At 41.2% G+C, this 21,923-nt stretch overlaps 1 protein-coding gene across 3 annotated transcripts in view; it reads left to right on the top strand.

Annotated features, from left to right (window-relative positions):
- Nucleotides 1–4,749: 4,749 nt before the first annotated feature.
- Nucleotides 4,750–21,923, top strand: part of LCLAT1 (lysocardiolipin acyltransferase 1) — a 125,167-nt gene continuing 107,993 nt past the window's right edge. For all 3 annotated transcript variants that reach the window (XM_076334719.1, XM_076334718.1, XM_076334717.1), the window contains exons 1-2: nucleotides 4,750–4,820; nucleotides 5,022–5,133. The gene's annotated coding sequence lies outside the window, so the exon portion shown is untranslated. The remainder of the gene's footprint in view (nucleotides 4,821–5,021; nucleotides 5,134–21,923) is intronic.

Below are 21,923 nucleotides of genomic sequence, written 5' to 3'. Positions count from 1 at the left end.
CTTGCATTTATGATCCCTTCTCATCTTTCCCTTTCCGTCACACAATCCTTTCCTCTTCCTCTTCTTCCCACTCCTTCAATTTACCATTTTATAACATCTCTGGGGCTAACTCTGCAATTGTTTACATGGCATAGGACCTTTACGAAAGCATTTAACACATTCTGAGGTGATTTAGGAGGTGGAAATAGCCATGTGAACAGCAGGCTCTCGGCAGATCCATAAGTAGCTTGTGGGTCACAACTTGAAAACCTTTTGATGCAAGCACAGCCCAGGCCACTTAGCAACAAGAGCTCCTAGAGCGTCTCCTCATTCAAGTGACCGAGGCTTTTGCAAGGAACAGGAGAACACGAGTTTTCTTTCTGCTGTTTTTTGGCAGTTCTAGGGAGGCGTGACTGTCTGCTTAAAGATATTTTCCGTATTGCTTATCTTTTCTTTCCTTTTGAGTGCCACATGGTCTATCATTTCCCTCAGCTCAGATATAGGCCCCAAGGGGACTTAGTCCATAAGTAAAACACAGAACTAAGCAATAGTGATTACAAACCAAAATGTTTTAGGCATACTGCTGTTGTTAGTGACACTGGTTTCAAATGCTTTCCCCTCCCCCTCTCTGTCTCCCCTCTCTTAGCGGCTTGTTATGAGCTCCATGATGCCACTTGTCGTCCAGATGAGCTACACCAACACAGGATGGATGGAAGCGTCCCACTGCAAATCATATCACTAAAAGCGTTTTGCAAAGCCTACCCCAGCTATAGCCAAAAAATTCCCTTTTCCTGTGTTGATATCAACATCTTAAATTCTTCATTCCATACATTTCCAAGTCCTGTCAGCGGATGGACGGTAGCTCGTCTCATTTCCTGTTTTCACTTTCTATTTCTCAGGTGCTAGCACAACTAGAAAGTCTGAATCATTTTTAATTTCACCCCCTTCCAAAAAGGTTTTCATTGATTTTTCCTCCCCCCACTGTAGTCAACTCTTTATTTTTTCAGCCTGTTTTTCCACATGACTATTGCTTATGCAGCCACACTGGCTTTCAGTCTGGCTGCAAGTCCCCTTCCAATAGCTTTTGAACCTTTTTGAAGAATTTCACTGAAATTTGATGGAAGGGCAGTAGTCTCAGAAACGATCATGTTCCTACAAGTTCTGTTAATAGATGGCATGCCAGAGGAGCGAGAACTATTCATGCCCCCAGTGAGCAGACATTATTGTTTCTCTTGGCAGCTGGTACTCACCGGCCAACCCGCATCTACTGCTTCTTGCTTTGCAGGGCTGTCGTCCGTGGTGTGGGGAGGAGACGAAATTAATGCAGCGGGGACGGAGGTGGACTGAGGGATACAGGGAGCAAGTTTGTCGGAAATCAGGCCTTGCTGCTTCCAGCTCTCTCCACAGGAATTGTTTTGTGGCTAAATTAAATCTATATTGTTTTATTTCAAACATGTCGAAAGCTTGACTTCAGCTTCAAATGGCATTATTTTGGTGGAGGTAAAGCCAGTACCTTAATGTTATTTTAACAAAGCCTTATGAAATGCACATACATTTCCAGTCAGCCGGTTTCTTCCTTTTTGCTGAATACTGAACATTCTTTTCTTCCCCTCACTGTTGTCTTTGGCTGTAGAAATTGTACTTTCCACTTTCACAAAAACTGTAGGGGCATTATGAATGCCTGTATTTTTCTTGAGCAGACTTTTTGCTTTCTAACAAAACGGTTACACTAATTCACCTCACGCAAGTTCAGCGTTAAGTATATGATTGTAAAGCACAAGGTGCTTATCTACTTTGCCCGCGTAGATGCAACTGAAAATTAAATTCTCCTTTGTATTTTCTAATAGAGTGCCATGGTGAATGGTTGAAAAGATGTCATGTTCTTCTTCAGTCAGCTGCATGTCAATGTGATAGACAAAACTATTTCCCTACAAACAGTACAAAATTGCTTTGGGGTCCTTAAGGAATACAGGAACACAATTACTGGTTATTATGTGTCTTAGCAAATTGTTTTCTCCACAGTTATAAGTAAAATATCTTAACTGGAAGTTTGCATAGCCAGGTGTTGGCGTTGTAAGAAGGAGAGCTGTCTAGTGTTTCACATTTTCTAATCAAATAACGAACTTTGATTACTATCTCCTGACAGCACTCTCAGCAAGAAGAAAGTATCATTATTCCCGCTACACTGATAGGGAGAGTGATTTGTCCAGGGTCACCCTGGAAGCGGCAGAGAGTGGACTGCAGTAAGATTCTGGCCCACATTTTGGTGCTCAGAGATACATGCTAGAGTGCCAAAGCTCCTTAGTTAGCTACAAAATCTTCTTCAAGATTTTACTAACCCATTTTATCATGAATTTCTTCCATACAGAGAGCTTCAACCTGAGAGACAATTAGTCATATGTATTTTTGCCCATTATCAGTTTATCTAACTAATGAAAAGAGCCGTGACTTCCCTGCCTTACAAATACCAAAAGCCACACATAGGTATGACTGCAGTTTCACCTCTCTCACCTTCCTAGACAGCAGCAGTATGATAATTTGGGGACAGCTTTCCATTTAGCATTCCAGGGTTGTACCAGGAGGCCTATTGCAGATGCCACCACTGCAGATGCCCTGTTTCTATTCAAACTTTTGAGGCTGCCCTGGAGCCTGGCCACGAATCAATGGCTGACAGCCCAAGACACATGCTCCCCTTGGAGCCATTCTGCCTATGTTATTTCTTTCATCCTAAGGTCTTGCACTTAACTACTTAAAATTCTGCAGTTTGCCTTCCTCTTGTCCTTATTTTCCGGAGGCACCAGTGAGGATTTATTTCACCTAGCTTTAACTATCTGGTCAGTGAGAGTGCTACCAAAGTCAGCCATTTCAGCTCCCCATGTGCTGACCTGTCTTAGACATCCATTTTCGTTTTGGAGCTGCCTAGAGAGGGGAACCTTCATTACTAAGTCTGACTAAATGCCTGTTTCATAGTTAGCACAAGTCAGGTGAGCTGAATCACCCAACAGCCTCCTGACACAAGAGACAGTGCAATCTAATAGGGAGTTGTCTTCATCTCTTCAACTAAGCAATTTTGAAGGATTTGGGATGCTATTAGTACTTTTACTTAAGACCTTGTCCAGACCAGTTTTGAGATTGCACAAGGTCTTTGGGAAGCCCGTTCCAGTGCTTGACCATCCTCATTTTGAAGAATTCCTTCTTAATATCTAATTGGGATTTCTCTTGCTGCAACATGGGACCAATGCCTCTCATCTGTTTGCTGTGCACCTCTGAGAAGAGTCTGGCTCCACTTTCTCAATAACGTTCCACCAGTGGAAGACAACAGCTAAGTCCCCTCTTAGCCCCTACTTCTCCAGACTGAATGAACAAACAAGATCCCTCAAAAAGGGACGACAATGGAATTTCCAACATTTTTATGACTTTTAGGATGAGATTCCCAGAGGGGTCATTCCCTGATTTTTTTATTTCAAGAATTGACCAAATTGATGAATGATTCTCAGCTCCGCAAAGGTACCTATTAAGGCAATGAATTCTCACTGAATGATGGTAGGCACTTCAGAAGAGCCAATGTTGTCCTCAAAACTAGTAGAAAAGGGGGATCCCACCAGGGGAGTGGCTATGGGGCAATATATCCCTAAATGGGTATGGGGATCAGGTTTTGCCCTGGTATTTGTGCCTTGCAGGAGTTTTGCAGAGGGGCACGTTTGCATGTGCACATGAAATTGTTGTGGGGTCAGAAAGCAAGCCTGGGTCACTTTGGTCCTAATCCAACGGCTCTAGTCATCCGGGCATGGGCTCGCTTTGGTTTTATACAAACATAAAACTTTACTTAAAACCTCCTGGAGTTTTCCTTCTTGGATTGGGGCTTTCACCAGATTTGTTTACCGTATAAAAACATACATGTGGAAAGAGTATAAAAAGGTTAACTGCGTCAACAGTGAGCGGCAGTAAAGCACGGTGCAATAAAAGCTGAAAATATTGCCAGTTTCAGAGAAAGTTAAGAGAAACCATCTCCTCACAGCAGTGGAAATCATGCCACAATCATTTTCCACTTCTCTCACACTCGACAGGCTATTTTATGACAAAATCCATGGCTAACAGTAGTAGGGTTTTCCCCTTCATACAGCACTGTTGGGCTGATGAATCATTGTCCCTTTTTAGCTAATAACTAAATTAAGACGAGTGCTTTTTCTTCCCCAGTGCCTGAAGCCATCCTCTCCCACCGGCTGCCCCACGGGAGCGGCAGCATGGCTCCGCGTACCCCAAAAGGCCCAGCCGAAATCTCCTTTTCAGTGGAGCCGGGCCCCAAGCTCCCGGCCGGGGACCCGCAGTGTGGCCCCAGCTCGTGGGGGAGAGGAGGCCGAGGGCAGCGGGGCTGAGCCCCAGGGTGGCGGCCTGCCCCCGTGCGGGACAGGGCCTGCCGCTCCCGGGCCCACGGCTCCTCCAGCCACCTGGTCGCTCCCTAGGCCTGTCACCCACGCGCGTGTGCGTGCGTGTAAGGAGTGTGTGTGGGTGTAAGGAGTGTGTGTGGGTGTAAGGAGCGTGGGTGGCTGTAAGGAGTGTGGGTGGGTGTGGGGGTGCGCGGGGGTGTGAGGGGTGGGGTGGGGTGGCCGCTGCCCCTTTAAGGGAGGCCGGAGCCAGGAGCGGTGCCATGGCAACAGCTTGACAGCCGTGACCGGAAGTGATTGGGGGGGTCAGAGGTCGCCGGTGGCAGCGGGAACATGGCGGCAGCGGCGGCCCTGGCGACGCTGGGCGCTGGCGGTGGCGCGGCCGCGCTCCCCGGGGCGGCGGCTCCCTGAGCGGAGCGGGGCGCCTCCTCCCGCCGCGGCGCTGCCCCGTCTCAGGTGAGGGCGGGCGGGCTGGCTGGCTGGCACGGGTGCTCCCGTGGCGGGCCGGGCCGGGCCGGGCGGCGGGCTGCACCCCCCCGCGGCGCGGCGGGGCTGACCAGCGGCTCCGGTCTCCGCCGCTGGCCCGGCCTTGCCGGTTTTTTTCTCGCCGAGATGCGGCCTGCCGGACTCTCTCACCTGCCTCCCGTTTCTCCTCAGGCATGGTCGCCGTGCTGTAGGAGGGCCGGGAGCCGCGGCGATGCCAGACGAGGAGCCGCTGGAGGAGAGCGCTTGAGCTCGTCTGGGGATACGTTCAGCGTGTGTGAAACGTGTACGTTACCCGAAACCTTGGTTTCGGTACTGCTATTTTTATTACACCTAGAGGAATAAACGAGGGCTTGTTATTGTAATCTCCTCCTTAGTATCTTTCCTTTTGGGAAGAGTAGCGTCTGTTGTTACGACTTACACGTACACAGAAGTCAGTCAGTTTTTGCCAGCTGTAGCTGGCTGGTTTTTCCTGTTTACTGCGTCTGTTGTCACGTCTCCCGTTGGTATTGGCGTGTATGTTGCTGTCTCGGCTAGATTTGCCCTCTGGCAAAGCTAAACTTTGACCTGAATGGTCTCTTGTGTAAGAAGTGCAGGGCGAGTATCGGAACAAGGCATGTAACTTTTCACGACCAGGCTGTTCAGAACATAACTGTGGCTGCAGAAAGGTGCGTGCTAAAAATAAATACTAGAATTAAACTACGTGTGCAGCTTCGCATTGGTGCTTATGTGTATTCATTGTGATAACAGCACTTGGTTGTCGCTAGACTTTTTTTTAATCTCTACTTATGCTAGTGGACAGAGTGGACTATGCTCGCATAATGGGTAGTGTATTTTGCTTATTGATTGCTAAGTATTGCCATATCTCATTTACTTCATAGTAGCTGTCTCTCTTGTTTTGAAGACACCACCCACTCTCTGCTTTTGGACCCTTGGACTTTTCAGTAGTAGTTACCACAGCAATATTTTAATGTTTCTCAAGCACAAACTGTATTCCAGTGTAACACAGAGAGATTAACAGACGGTCTTCCCCCCCTCCCCCCTTCTTCTTACTTTACAAATGGGGAAACTAGGATAAAAAAAGGAGGAAAGCCAAAGTATGTCTTAAATTGAACACAGAAATCTGAAACGAGTTGGTTGACTTTGTAATCAGATTTTAGAGTGTTATCTAATACTCTGAATGCAAAGCTTCAGTGGCAGCTGTACTGTCTGGCTCCTCAGCAAATCAAGGTGCAGTTTAACAGTGTGAATACATAGTTTGGTCAGTGTGCGGGCTGCAGCTGAAGAGTGTGGTCTCACTCCTTCGCCGTCACTGGCCGTGGGTTACTGCTGCTCTCTTTGTAGTGGATTTAGTGGTTGGATGGTTGCAGGGACAGTTGATCTAACAGTTCTGTGGGGATGGCTTTCTGTCAGATGGAAGCTATTCTAGTGAGTATTTGCTCTGATATGAATGAAAGCTGTTTCTCCTTCTGCACTAATGTAAACCAGCTGTGGGTTAAGTATAATGTGAAACTGTACCTCGAGAAACCAAATCTCAAATTTGGTCCTCAAATCAGTCCTCAAAATCAGGACTACGCTTAAAATTCTGAAAAGTTTGCATTAAAAAACGTCAGCCATGTGTAGCGAATATGTGGTAAGAGTGAAGGGAGTATAAATCTGTGAAGGAACTTTCCCACCTTTCCAGAGTCTTTTCTCCACTCACTTCTTGCCAAAGAGCTTCTGTGCTAAAAAAGGGAAGTCTCTTACAAAGCTTTATTTAGACCTCAGGGCCTGGTCCACCATGTGTACTCAGTGAGGCAGGAGTCTCAAAGGAAAAATAATATTGTACCCTACTGTAAAAGCCAAACTGAAGTTGCGCAGGGAAATCTTGGTTCTGGTATGTTCCAGCTCCTCAGTCTTGATGAGTTTTGCTTTCATGCAGTTCCCTACCCTCCTCACAAAAGCAATCTGAAAAGAAAATTGGAAGTGTAATGAGGCGTCTTCACATCCGCCTGGGGTTTTAGCAGTGTTAGGGTTACTTGATCCAGCAAATCCTTTCTCCAGTTGCTCAGGTGGCAGGCTGTCATGTGTTTCATCTGTTCCTGCAGAGTCTCTACTTCTTCAGCAGCCATTTTTAATAATGCCAGACTAGATTCTTAATCACCTGAACTGTCTCAGGTGCAAATCCTCTTGTCCTTCTGCGGGCTTTCTATGTGATTCTGTCCAAGGCCTCTCCCTGTAGAGTTTCTATCTCTTAATTTTTGTTTAGGCAGTCTCATTTATGTCCTTTCTTTCCTCTCACTTGTCCTGTCCTTCAACGTGCTGCTGCCCCTCACTCCTGCCACCTCTGCTTTGCCAAAACACACCTTCTCCTTTTGTTGGCTTCTTCCAGCTTCTTGGAACATGCAGAGTCTTTGTCTCAGTTTATGCTTTCCTCCTACCTGGTCATGGTTTACGAACAATCTTTGTTTTCCTCTGTCCTTCTTTCTTTCCTTATTTCATTCTCCTGTTCTCCACTTACAGTCTTGTTCAAGGTTATCCCTTCCGTGTTCCCTTGTTTCTTCAGGTTGTGGTGCTGAGAACACCCAGACAAGATTCCTCATGTTCTGTATGTGGTATTGAGTTCCATAATCTGGTTTAATGTTTTATTAGCTATGGACTGAGGAGAGCTGGCTTGTTTGTGTTGCATGTGTGGTGTTTGGTCAGCACTTAGAGCTAAGAGAGGGGAAAATGGAACCTTTAGAGAGTTGACTTTTTGAAACAGGACCCCACTGAGTGTGGGCAAAGGCTCACAGTTTGGTTTTACGTGACTTTGTGTTGACCTGGCCAAAAAGTAAATTGCTCCTGAAAGACAATTCTGCGTTATAAAGTCCATTGTTGCTGCTGCAGGGCACAGTGAGATGCAAGAGCGTAACGTTAGCGGATTTCTTGAAACAGACAAAATGTCTCTTCTTTTTCCTAGTCTTTTTCTCAGCTGAACTAGTTTGCTTGTGAACTTGTGTTGCTATAATAAACTTAATTTACTTAATTTGATTTGTTTGTATTAGGGTTTCTTAATGCTTAGGGGTTCAAAACTGGGGGAGTCTTTACTTGTCAGTACAAAATTAATTGCTCCACTAGGTTCATACACTATCCTTTCATGGGTTTGAGAAAATGAATTTGCCTTTAATCTGACAGCAGGTTTAGTGGGTGTTTTTGGGTGTGGGTTTGGTTTTTTTTTTTGGTGGTTCCCCCCCTCCCCCGGGGATTCCTTGAAACAAAACTGGTTTTTTATCTTGTTGCTTTTAAACATGCCTTTCCAAGACTTTGCATCTGTGATATTAAAACTCCCATGACTCTTGAGGGGGTTTTTTGGCATCCTTTGGTATAATACCTGCTATTTATGTTATTTTAGGTGTCGAGGGAGCAGATATTGCTTTCATTCCAGTGGTTCTGAAAGGTATTGCTTAATCTCAAGTGCTTTCTCATTGAGCTTATGGTGGTTTTGTTGTTTTTAAGGCATCCAGCATATCTTACGGTTGAAAGAAATCTATATCTATTTGCTCTTCTCTTTTGATGGCAGCTTCAGAGATGCCATGAAGGCTAAATGAATAGACTGCCTGATGAGTCTATATGAAGCAGTTATGTGGATCACCACATGTTGCTTGTAGAAAGAGAATTAATTTTTCTTGAAAATGCTCTAGACTTTTATAAAATTACTGTTTGAACCATGGAAGTGTTCCTATAAACTGCTGCGTCCCCAGACATGCTCTCAGTTCCTGGGTGCTTTAGTATGTGAATGATAGATTGTTTTCTACTCCTTCACAAAATCTGTAAAACAATGGAGCTGGTTATAGTCAGAAAAAATCAAAAGATAACCGAACACCTAGGCTTTTACAGGAGAACAAGAAATAAAACACAACAAAGCCTTTTGTTTCTCTTGCTAAATCAAAGACAAACAATAGCAGGCAGTGCAGGTACTGACAAATACACACAATCGTGATTTTTAAACAGGAATGGAGTTACTTTGATTTCCTGAAGTCCTGTTAGTTACATCAAACTGGTAATGGTTGTTGCAGATGAAGATTTAACTTACTGTTCAAAGTAACTGGAATTTATTATGGTTATACATGAAATGAACATACAGATCTGGAGTTAGTGTGTGATTATATTTTTTTTTTCCTTTTAACTTTTGCGTGGTCAGTATGATAATGATTCCACCAAATATAAATGTTAATTGTGAAGTACCAGAAAATATGCTGTATGACCCTTCAAATCTATTAGGAAGACCCTCTCTGGTGTTTGAAAGTAAAAATGTTACCATCTTGCTGTATGTCAGAGCTTGCATGAAATGCCTCCTGTGGCCACTGATGCAGTTTTAACAGTGATAAGTGCTGAGAATCCTCTCTTGAGCTTGATCAGCTCTTGGACAGACAGAGGCAGTAGATAAAAGATTCAAAACCCTTTTTTTTTTCTCAAAGAAAATTCTTTATGTCTGAGTAATTAATTCCACATCACTTAGTAATTTCGCTCTTAGGTTTCATTATGGTTACTCTTATCTGGTGTTGGTATTGATTTTTAACATTGATTTCCCCAATCTCCACACAAGCAACGATCTACAGCCTGCGTTTGTTCAGATCAAGTAGTAGCATTATGTGTTTGAATTCAGAAGATAATTGTGTATCTTGCAAATTACCCAATGGCTGTTTCATCTTGAAACATTTAGAAATCCATTTTAGTTTCTCATAATTATAATGTTTTAGTCAGACAGCAATCTAAACTTAGGACAGCACTTTGGCAGTGATATGCTTGTTTTTCTAAAATGAGCACAGTTTCTGTGGTTAAATTTTCCTTTCATTTAAATACAGATTTTAATCAGTGTAGGCCAAAATTTTCCAACCATGTTTAAAATTAGCTCAAGCCATATTTTAAAAAGTATGTCCTCCTAATATGATTTAACTTATGTAGAAAAATGTATGCAGAAATGAATGTTTTTAAGGTGATTAATGCTTTTGAAGTGTTTTTACAATTTATTTGCAAAAAAACTTTTATAGACTGGCTCAAATACGACTTGATACTAGTAGTCTCTTTGTAATAAATACCACTGAAAGCACTTCATGCTGTGCTTCTGAAATTTGAAAGGTAGCTGTTCAGAAAGAAACTGTAAATTCCACTCATCAAGCAGCTAAGTTACAACATCAAAACAAAGTAAAATGCCTGCTGTTCTTCCAGACTTCCATGCAACCGTTGTTTTGGAGATACTGAAGTTTTCATTGGTCGTCTCGTACTTCTTTAAGCAGGGTATAGTTACCATTTTCAGTTGGTAAGTTGAAGTTGTAAATAGATGTATAGTGAGCGTTAAGCTTTGTGTGGAGGATATTCAACATTGTATGTATTCCGAAATAGAAGTGGGAACGAGTCTGCATTGAATCTCTCAGGTGGCTATTACAACTCCCTGAATTACTGCTAAACATTTGGTAATTTCAGTTTCTACAAAAATATTAAACCCAAGCAAAAAAACCCCCCAAACTGTTACCAATCTTATATCCCTGTTTTTACCTAAGTGCAGGAAAAAAGGTCTTTGCTAGACCCAGAAAATTTTCCAGTTGGCAGAGTGTTCAGAGGTCGAGGGAGTCAATCTGTCAGCAGACTTCTCTTCAGATAGACTGTTTCTGCTGATCACAGGCAGGGCAAGATACTTTCACAGAGAAATGTGAGGACAAATGTCCTAAGAGGGAGATGAGTTGTGTGGATTTCCATTGTATGGAATGCAGTATGTTTTTATGTGAGACGTGCTGGTTAGCTTTGACACACTGTTTCTTTAGTGAAAATGATGTAGAAAAGAAATACTGTCCTGGTTTGGACATGGAACTGTGAGAAATCTGACTTAGTTTTTCAGCTACTTTATTTTATTATTCAGATGCTAGGAGGACTAGATCCTTCTAGTTTTTAATACTTAATCGTACAGTAATCATGCGTCTGTTCAGCTGACCAATTCCATTTGCTATCATGTTTGTTACTGTGATTTTAATGATCTGCTAGAATGTAAAGAATGTTGGTTTTGAAAAAGCTGATAATACTATAGCAATAGTAAGCAATAGCAAATTTATCAATGACTGGTAAAGCTTACCTTTTTTCCAATTGCTGCAGCTTGTCCTATTACTTTTAAGAAACTTAAATGGAACAAACGCGTTTTAGTTTCATTCAATGATTTTTCTCATAAACGGGACTAACTCTTACCCAGATTCATGTGGTGCAGTGGGAATTTCTCAAGCATTCAACTCACTGAATAGCAGTTACTCGTTTTGTGCTTGTTGAAAAACAACATTTAACTCTTCTGGTAAGCTAAAGCCAGGAGACAGTGGTGACCACATGCTGATCTATGGAAGTTAACTTTTCAAAGTGAACCAAACTGCAAACTGGCTTCTAGCTTTCAGGCTACGGTCAGAACTTGGAGCTTGTTCCTAGTTCTGCTGTGTAAATTTTTTAGATTGTGTGTCAGCTGGAGGTGGGGGCCATGTGCTCCAGGGAAGTCATCACTAGGCCCTTTAACAAAACCAAGGAAAACTACAGAAGATTTCTCAAAGAGCAAAACAAGTGGAAGAAATACTTACCTGGTAAGTGTCTGTTGGGAGTCAGTCCATTTTTTGTTTTTTTTTTTTAACTCTCCACTCATGAAAAACCTCTTTCTCTTGAGTACAACATTTCAGAAAGTGTGAGGTAATAGACTCATGCCAAGGTTATTGAACTAATCTGTAGAGTCTGGTAAGGTAAGGCTAATCATTTCCTTTCAGCCTCCTGCATAGACAGTAGCTTTCTTCTGGTCTTCTCTCTTCAGTGTGAAAACACCACTAAATCTGTCAACTTAACTAGTGAATTCCCTTAAAAAGAAAACAGTTTTAGCAATTTCTTTCAAGGTCTCTTGCCTAGGTCAGTAGATTTGTCCTTAGGACAAGTAAAAATGATGCACTGCCAGTGAACTAATTATGTGTAATTCATCATCAGATAGTGGAAACAATTAGTGTTCTGGGAATTGGCATGCATTTCACATTTGGAAAGGGGGGGTTTGGTTTGGTTTAATCTCTCTTAAATAATTGGAGACCGTCTAGGAAGATGGAATGTAATGTTCTGGGTATGTTTGATCTTTCTAAACTTTGGGGATAGACTGTTTTAGAAAAGGATTGGTCTTACTGCATTTTGTGCTGTCTTTGTGAGGTGGATAGATTTTGCACTAAAGTTTCCTTAGGAAAATACTTGTGCATCAAACTGATTTACAGGAAGTGTTGTGCAGACTTATCTATTTCTAACCACTGAAAGTGACAAAGGGTGTGTCTCTCCCAGAGTTACGGCTTTGCTCAGAGAAGTGTGTTCTCCTATTAGGAACATCAGGTTTAAATTTTCACTTGAACACCAAGTTTTAAATAAAATCCTGACAGTTATCCCCTATTTCCGGTGCCTGCATGGGTCTACTATTCATTACAAAATGGATACTTCATTATTTTGTCATAAATGGTTGTATCTTTAGATACCAATTTCCAAAATTTAGTAGAATTGTCATTTTTGTAAAAGCTTTCTTCACACAATGTTTTTTTTACTTATGTTGTAATAAAGGTAGGCATTGTACTTATTGTATCTCAGTCCTACTCTGAAGAAAGAATCTTGGTCTCTTTCCTAAATATTGAGAAGCATTTAGTTTTGCACCTCTGTTGGATACAGGGTTAGATGTTGAACAGTGTCAGCTCCACTAAGCAATAAAAAAAAAAAATCCCACTTTAAGAAAATGCTTTAACTGAATAACACATCTCATTTAGATTTTGACAGTGAGTAAGAGAGCTGTGTGTTTATCCTGTCTGCCACTTTAATAGTTTTTGAATGACAAATGCCTGCAAAGATGTCAAGGGTTAAACAGCTATATTTTTTTTGTGTTCTTACTACAGTAGGTCATTGAAGGACCTTGGAAGATGACTGATCTGTAAAATTGAGACAAAGGCTCTGTAGTTATGGTAGTATGGAAATTAAATACAGGCAGCAGCAAATGTGGCTTGAGTGGTCACAATAGGGATATTGCTAAAATGATTGTTGATAACACAGGAATACATACTCTCTTCTGTCTAAAGGGAAAATAGCTAAAATTATGGGTTTTTTGTTAGAGTAATTACAGTAGGCTAGTCTACTGAAGAACAATATGATGTGATACGCAGCACCCTTTTGCAATAGAAGATCTTTGAAAATATACTAATAGCAGTTATTTTTAGTTAAAGAACCTTACAAAAAGTTTAGAGGATTTAGTAAGCTTTGATTGTGTCAGTTGCATGTTAGTAAGATTCTCGTATGGTCTGCCTTCTCTCTGTACCTTTGCAGCTTGGCAGACCATCACCCTTCCACAACAGCACTACGCTATAGCAAATACTCCCCTTTTTTAAGAGAAGCTTTAAGTTATTCCCATGTTGCCTGTGGTTCCAAGTGTATTCAGATTCTTGTTCATTTTATGTGTAGACAGTGGCAAATAGAGGTGGTAAATAGGGCTGTTTTTTTCTTTTTTAACTTTATGTAAGGCATCCATAAAAATCTGTTAAGCAAACTAGCATTGCACATACTGTCCATAGCTTTGTTATCAAGCGCTGGGCATGCAGAATTAAGCATGCTTTCAGAACAAAATGTATCAGCGTTGTGAGCAGAACGCTAAAATGAGTTTGCATGTTAGAAAGAAAGAAAGGTTACTTTTCCTGTCTCCATCTCTCACTGTGTCTTGAAATACAGTTAGCTGAAAAAGGCATATTTAGGAGAAGCTTTTGCTGAAGTTTAGAAACATGTCATTTATTCATAAATGTAAAATAAGCAAACCTTAAAATTTAGGGAAACTGGTAGCTTTGGATTTCAGTGCAAGATATTCTCTATGTACAGTATTAAAACAGATGATAATGTTTACTAGAAATATCACAAAATGACATATTGGCTAGGAGGTACCCAAAAAATGGAAAATAGTAGTTGCAAAATATTGTTGTACATAGAGTTCCAATATTCCAGGCTGCGGAATATTTTAGAATGAAAATTTTCAGCAGTAGTGAAAATGATCTGATCTGGCAGAAGAGTAATATTTTTAATGAATGCTTATAGCATGACAAGTGGAAAGAGGAATTATCAGCAAGTATTTCTTCATCACTTAGACTGCTGTAGCTCTCCAACCATTTAGCTAAGGGTTTACAACCTTTACAGGGAGTAAATATAACAGACTGTAGAGCAAATGCCTTTGTTTGGCCTCAATATCCTGTAAAGATGCCATTTCCCAGGATTTTTGCATGTGGGACCTTAGTTCTTCTGCATGCAACTGGTGCAAGCCTCCCAGCTCTTAAGAACTTGGCATTTGGTGTTAGTATGGAGGAGTGGCCCACCCTTAGGAGTTGCATCTTCCTCTGTGAGACCTCAGTGTCTGTCCTTCTCTTGAGAAAGGTTATGGTGTGCTATTCTGCCAGTTTCAATGTCTTGAATGATTTTAAAGTTTAGAGTGAAGTTATCAAGGACTTTCATTTCTGGTTTGGGAGCTATTTGATATAGAGCCATCAGTCTCTTGTTCTTAACTAGGTGATTGTTTTCTTCTTAACATCTCTCCCCTAAGCTGAACCTTACTAAGAGCTGTTAGATTTCCACCAGGCATGTACTGAAGAGCTAGAACATAGAAGTGAAGTTCATGTTGGAATGAGATCTGGAGAGAAGCAAAGTTGTGGGCAAGTATTTTTCCTTTTTCCAAATGTTAAGCTTCAGCCATGTTAATAATATTTCTACAAAAACATTATTGGGCTAATTTAAAGCAAAACTCTAGAACTGTTATATCCCACATGGCATGAAACATTCCTGCTTTTTTTTCCTGGTGTATTAACTTCTTACACAGAAAGGAAATGAATTTTAGAAAGAATGTTATACATAAACCATTTGAGACATTCTCTGTTAAGGAAATACCAGCTGTCAAGAAAGATGCAGCCAATGTTGAGTTATATTAAAAACATTGTAAAGGAAATATTTGTCAAGGAAAAGTGGATTAATTAAAACATTTTAACTATTTTTGCTCTGGAAGAAGGTTAGGGAAGTGCTATATAAGCCTCTTCTAAATGCAACCATTATTAAAAGCCACAAATTTATGTTTTCAGAAGGAAGTTGACTTAGGCAAGTTGTTCCTTAATGTAGAATAAAGACATGTTCTGACTACAATGTAACTAGTAGGGAAAAAAAAAAGACAAAAAAAAAAAGACTTAGAGTCTTTATACTTAAAGAGTCGTTATACTTTATTACCTTCAAATTCTATAAGCTTGCTTTCATTGATTCTTCTTGATGGACAGAATTTATCTCAAAAAGAAAATAGGTTACGTTTTAGGATTTTCATATTAACATTTTTATTTGAAAATCGGTTCTTTTATGAGCAATTAATAGCACTAGGAGGCATTATTTTGCTTCGGTAGAGGAAAATAGTGAAGTACACATAAAAAGGTACCTGGATCGGGTGTGTGAAACACTAAATATGGTAGGATTTACTCTTTCTTTAATCCAGTCTAGCCTGCTGCCTTTAAAGAGTTGTACACTGAATATGCAGATGTACTGTAGTGGTTTGAAACATAAGCTTTTGGTTTAATTACCACTTTGCTCTTTCTCCCATTAATCTGTTGATGCTATCAGATCTACCCTGAAACGTAGCAAATAGAGAAACAGTTATGTCTGTACCTTTCTATATAATGCTCCATTTTTTTTTAAATTTAGGTAAGGTGGTTGAAGGGGGATGCTTAGATGTTATAGTTATGTGACCTACCTAAATTTTGAATTTTTCGTTTTAGGAAAGCATAAATATTGTATATGGGAATGTTAGGTCTTCCTCTGTTTAAGAAATCCTACCTTTTCATTATAATTATTTTCTGGAAATTCATGAAGATCAGTGTGTTTTCTTTTGTGCCTTGAAAATATTAAAATTATGTTTCTCAAGTTACATGATTGCTATTAGAGACGAGCAGCTGTTGTTCCCCAAAATTCCCTTCACATTAGGCTCGTGATCTTAGACTTTGTTAAAATACCAACAAAAACCAAACGATATATGGGCAAAATTTTTTAATGTCACCCACATCTCCACATTTGAATTGACAGTCTGTAATTCCATTAACACATTACCTTTTTTCCCCTTAAAAAACTTACTGTTCAGGATAGCTTGTATTTTAGGAATGCCTTAAAGATTTAAGGAATGCGGTCTGTAGAACCCATTTTACTTGTTGCACATGCGTGATGTTGTATACTGAACTGAATAAAGGATTGAAGATGATGATCATCTGAAGGTTTCTTTAGTTAAATGCCACTCTGAGGAATTGGACTTTGCTTTTTACTTGATAAGCAAAACATGTAACGTTGTTATTAACAATAACTAGTTGTGATCCTTGTATTGAATAGTAAGGTTTCAAGTTGGACACCTATAAAATAAAGAATGCAAAGCTTTCACAGCTGCAACTGAAGCTAATAACAACTGTGAATTGTGCTTGTGATGTGCTGCACAGTGACAAATATTCTGAAAAATATTAGCCTGGAAACATTCCAGATTAGGCAGACACAATTCATGTACTTTGTGCTGTGGATCTTGAGTTACAAAAATATAAATAGGCTCTGTTGTGAAAATAAATTACTGACATATGACATTTTCAGATAGTAGTAAAATGAGCATAATACGGAGGAAAAAAAAGAAAAAAAAAGTAAGTTGTTTTTGTTCTAGGATTTTAATAGCTTAGGCTAATTTTAGCACTGTACTATGAGAAGGGGAAAAAGAAATACAAAGTAATTGCTCCATGTTAACCCTGCTGTCACAGCATGTGCATTGGATGAGGCAGGGTTCCTGTTTGAAAAAACAAATAAACCATCCAGGAAGGAACAGCCTTAATTCTGGTGGTTTATAATTTCTGTATGTTTGATTGTGCAGCTTCAGTATCCCAAATGTTTTTTGAGTGCAATATGAAGGTAACAATTCACTAACAGCGTGCTGGGTGGTGCTGAATGCCCCATATCTTTTAGCTGTGAATGTAGCAAACTGTAATTATGCTACAGATGACCCCTTACTAAAGGTGATGTTCTCCCTCATGTAAATTCTGATGGTGCTGTATGTGACCTCAATGCTTTTCAGGCTGAAACTAGCTACAGTATGTTAGACTTCCACAGAATCACTTCATCTGTAGTCTGAGTCTATGCTTTACTGGCAATCTGTTTTATCGTATACAAAATTATAGATATCTGAGATCAATGCTGACTCCAAAGAGGAGTAACTAGACCGAGTTCCTGAATATAGTATCAAGACCACTAATCATGTCAGGGCTAGAAAAAATCTGTCCGTATTCCAAGTTATTTCTACAAAGCAGTTAACAATCATAAATGATGCTGCAGTTTGACTGAATTATACAGATCCTACTTTATGCCTCGCTTAAATCTTGCTTCCAGAGTTGAAATAGTTCTTTGTGTATTTACATATGCACGATTGAGCATATGGTTATTGTTCCAAGGAGAAGTAAGAGGAAAATAGTCTCTTCTAATCTCTCAATTCACATTTTGAAATTTTCTTAATGGTAACTCTTGTGAAAATTGTATTAGCCATCTAGGACCGCTTTTTTCGATTTCAGTCTGATGCCTCTGCAATCAAGATGAAGGATGTTGATCGGCATGCCTTTCTTCTGAGAAAATAATACTGAACCACTATGCATTGATTGAGTTTTACTGTCTAATTGGTGATAGGCAGGTTTGCCCAATCTTTGTGGGCTTTCACAGTGAAGTTAAGCCTAAAAATGTACTTGAAGTTATTTGATCTATATATATCTTAGTCTTTTATGTTATTTAGAACGAGACAAAGCTTATTTGATGAACTGGCAGACATCTTTATGGGTGGATAACTTGGAGAGATGCATTTTGAATGAGGTGTGAAGCTTGGAGTTTTAGTTTTATCCTAGTTTACCTTATTTGATGGTCAGTTTCTTCAGCTGTTGATCGAGGACACAGTAATCATCTTTACGGATATATCTGATTACAAATTACAATTAATGTCCTGAATTCCCTGCCAGTGAGAAATAATACTCCTCTATGCACTTTTAAAGTAAGAACTTCGGGGAAAAAAACGTTACCGCTACAAAGTCTATTTCTGTTATCTGTCCTGCATAATAGAAAGTGACTAAATTATATTATCAAAATGTATAACAACTTTACCAAAATTGCAGGTTGTAGATGTTCTTTAATAGGGCACCTTGCAGCTGAGTTGAGCTGGTTCTTAATGTATAGAAAAACCTACTTTCAGTTTAAAAGGGTCAGTTATGATATATCTTGATGTAATTTTCCATCTATATGCTTGATATCTTTATCTGACAGTATAGAAGCTAGAGCTGGAAAGTTATAAAGAGAAATGATTTGACTACATTAAGTGTTACGGGACAGTTGATAGATGAGTTGCATTCGCCATGTTGTATTGAACTGCAGCCAGCCATTTTGAAATATTTTAAATCCCTAGCATTCCTGAACAACTGGAGGAGAATCCTTTTCTGATATTCCTTCTAAAAGGGATTATTATTTATTTTTGTTGTAGTTCGGGCTAAGAATTTCAGTAAAGTATCAGGAAATTATTACATTTTTCCTTAGTGACTAATGCAGTCAAACCTGATTTGAAGCTTGGAATCTGTTACCAGTAAAAAAGGCTTACGATTATGCTGTTAGAGGTTTTAGATCACTTTAAACTTATTTCCCGTAAAATACCTAAAATCCCACCAGTATAAGTCATAAGCTATTTATCTACACACCTTAATTGTATTTGGATAGAGAATCCTGTAAGAGCAATCTTGTGCAAAGCTAGTTTTGCAAGTTTATTTGTTCTGTTTATTACACTTGTGTTGATGCTTTTCCATTTCCAAACCCCTTCAAAATTTCCAGTTTAACAACATTTTGAGATGCAGAAAGTGATTGGTCTGAGTGTCTTCATGCTGTATGGTTTGAAGATAAGATGTGTCTGTAGCAGCTGCCAAACTGAAGCCTGAAGCAGTGCCAGGACATTTATGCTGAGTTTACTAGAATGGCTTTCTCTACTTTGTCTTGCTCTGTCACCATTAATCTCTTTCTTCTTTGCCTCAATATTAGTTATTAAAAATTCTGACGTCCTAAGAAATGCTTAGAATCATAGAATCATAGAATCATTGAGGTTGGAAAAGACCTCTAAGATCATCGAGTCCAACCGTCAACCCAACACCACCATGCCCACTAAACCATGTCCCTAAGCGCCTCATCTACACGTCTTTTAAAAACCTCCAGGGATGGGGACTCCACCACTTCCCTGGGCAGCCTGTTCCAATGTTTCACCACTCTTTCAGTAAAGAAATTTTTCCTTACATCCAATCTAAACCTCCCCTGCCGCAACTTGAGGCCATTTCCTCTCGTCCTATCGCTTGTTACTTCGGAGAAAAGACCAACACCCACCTCGCTACAACCTCCTTTCAGGTAGTTGTAGAGAGCGATGAGGTCTCCCCTCAGCCTCCTTTTCTCCAGGCTGAACAGTCCCAGTTCCCTCAGCCGCTCCTCATAAGACTTGTGCTCCAGACCCCTCACCAGCCTCGTTGCCCTTCTCTGGACACGCTCCAGCACCTCAACATCCTTCTTGTAGTGAGGGGCCCAAAACTGAACACAGTATTCGAGGTGCGGCCTCACCAGGGCCGAGTACAGGGGCACAATCACTTCCCTACTCCTACTGGCCACACTATTTCTGATACAGGCCAGGATGCCATTGGCCTTCCTGGCCACCTGGGCACACTGCCGGCTCATGTTCAGCCGGCTGTCGACCAACACCCCCAGGTCCTTTTCCGCCAGGCAGCTTTCCAGCCACTCTTCCCCAAGCCTGTAGCGCTGCATGGGGTTGTTGTGGCCGAAGTGCAGGACCCGGCACTTGGCCTTGTTGAACCTCATACAGTTGGCCTGGGCCCATCCATCCAGCCTGTCCAGGTCCCTCTGCAGAGCCTTCCTACCCTCGAGCAGATCAACACTCCCACCCAACTTGGTGTCGTCTGCAAACTTACTGAGGGTGCACTCAATCCCCTCATCCAGATCATCAATAAAGATATTAAACAAGACCGGCCCCAGTACTGAGCCCTGGGGAACACCGCTCGTGACCGGCCGCCAACTGGATTTAACTCCATTCACCACAACTCTCTGGGCCCGGCCGTCCAGCCAGTTTTTGACCCAGCGCAGAGTCCACCTGTCTAAGCCGTGAGCCGCCAGCTTCTCGAGGAGAATGCTGTGGGAGACAGTGTCAAAGGCCTTGCTGAAGTCCAGGTAGACCACATCCACAGCCTTTCCCTCATCCACTAGGCGGGTCACCCGGTCATAGAAGGAGATCAGGTTGGTCAAGCAGGACCTGCCTCTCATGAACCCGTGCTGGCTAGGCCGGATCCCCTGGTTGTCCCGCTCATGCCTTGTGAGCGCCCTCAAGATGAGCCGCTCCATAATCTTCCCCGGCACCGAGGTCAGGCTGACAGGCCTGTAGTTCCCCGGATCCTCCTTCCGGCCCTTCTTGTGGATGGGCGTCACATTGGCAAGCCTCCAGTCTTCCGGGACCTCCCCCGTTAACCAGGACTGCTGATAAATGATGGAGAGCGGCTTGGCGAGCACCTCCGCCAGCTCCCTCAGCACTCTCGGGTGGATCCCATCCGGCCCCATAGACTTGTGAGTGTCCAGGTGGCATAGCAGGTCATTGACTGCTTCCTCCTGGATTACGGGGGGTTCATCCTGCTCGCCGTCCCCGTCTTCCAGCTCGGGGGGCCGAGTACCCTGAGGATAACTGGTCTGCCTGTTAAAGACTGAGGCAAAGAAGGCATTGAGTACCTCAGCCTTTTCCTCATCCTCAGTGACAATGTTCCCCCTTGCATCCAATAAAGGATGGAGATTCTCCTTGGCTCTCTTCTTGTCATTAATATATTTGTAAAAACTTTTTTTGTTGTCTTTAACGACAGCGGCCAGATTGCGTTCTAGCTGGGCTTTTGCCTTTCTCATTTCCTCTCTGCACGACCTAACGAGATCCCTGTACTCTTCTTGAGTCGCCTGCCCCTTCAACTTATCAACTAACTTCTCATTCTGTTTGTCTATTACATCCTTTCTGCATACTGCAGATTACTGTAAATTGCTCTGGAAAGCACTGTGAAAAAGTAATGGCTTAATATAAATAAGTGAAAAGGATCTTTCAGTTGTTGCTCATGTCTTCTAGTCTACCTAGACGTTTGGTATTGGGTCCTCTTACCAAAATGTGGAGACAGAGAGAGAGAAACGTTGGAAGATCAGTGAACTTTTTTGTTTGGGAGGTTATTTACCTTTTCCTAAAGTAATTTGAACTATTTTGTTAGGCTATACTATGACACAGAACTACTGAGACCTTATACGCATTATAAAAAGGTTTAAAATTGGAAACAGTTTCACCTGTTTCCCTACTTATTTATTTTTGTCAATGATTGGTATGAAAATGTCATCTTTATTTTCTTGTTTTTCATGTTTTGTCTTTTAATCTCTTATTAGTTCTTCTCTCAGCCTTGCAAAATTGCAGAACAACATTATAAGCTTAATTATTTGCTTCATGAAGTTTAAACTGTTTGAAATGGAGCTGAGGACTGATGAATTTTTAAGTGACTTTATAGTCTCTTAATTTTGCAGCTAGCAGAGAGGTCTTTTCAGAAGCATTGGCATAATTCAGAGTTTCCTAAAAGTTGACCTTAATTATTCTGGTTTGAGTTAGGACCAGGACCAAAGGAATTATTCTGGTGGTTAAAGATGGAAACCCCCCTCATGCTGAATTTGGAGGACCATAAGCTCTCTTTCTCCTTATAGAAACCCTGTGCAGCAGCTAAAGGGACACTCAGGGGTTTAACTTTCTGGCTAATAAGGACACTCTCGATGCTGCCAGAATTTTTAGGGTCAAGATCCTGCACAAACACATACTAGACATACTGGAGAGAGTTCAGTGAAGGGCCACAAGGGTGACGAAGGGGCTGGAGCATCTGATGTATGAGGAAAGGCTGAGAGAGCTGGGACTGTTCAGCCTGGAGAAGAGAAGGCTCGGGGAGGGGGATCTTATCAATGTATGTAAAT

The sequence above is a fragment of the Aptenodytes patagonicus genome, chromosome 3, assembly GCF_965638725.1.
Source record: "Aptenodytes patagonicus chromosome 3, bAptPat1.pri.cur, whole genome shotgun sequence".
Lineage (NCBI taxonomy): Eukaryota > Metazoa > Chordata > Aves > Sphenisciformes > Spheniscidae > Aptenodytes > Aptenodytes patagonicus.
This window is presented reverse-complemented; position numbering and strand designations above follow the sequence as displayed.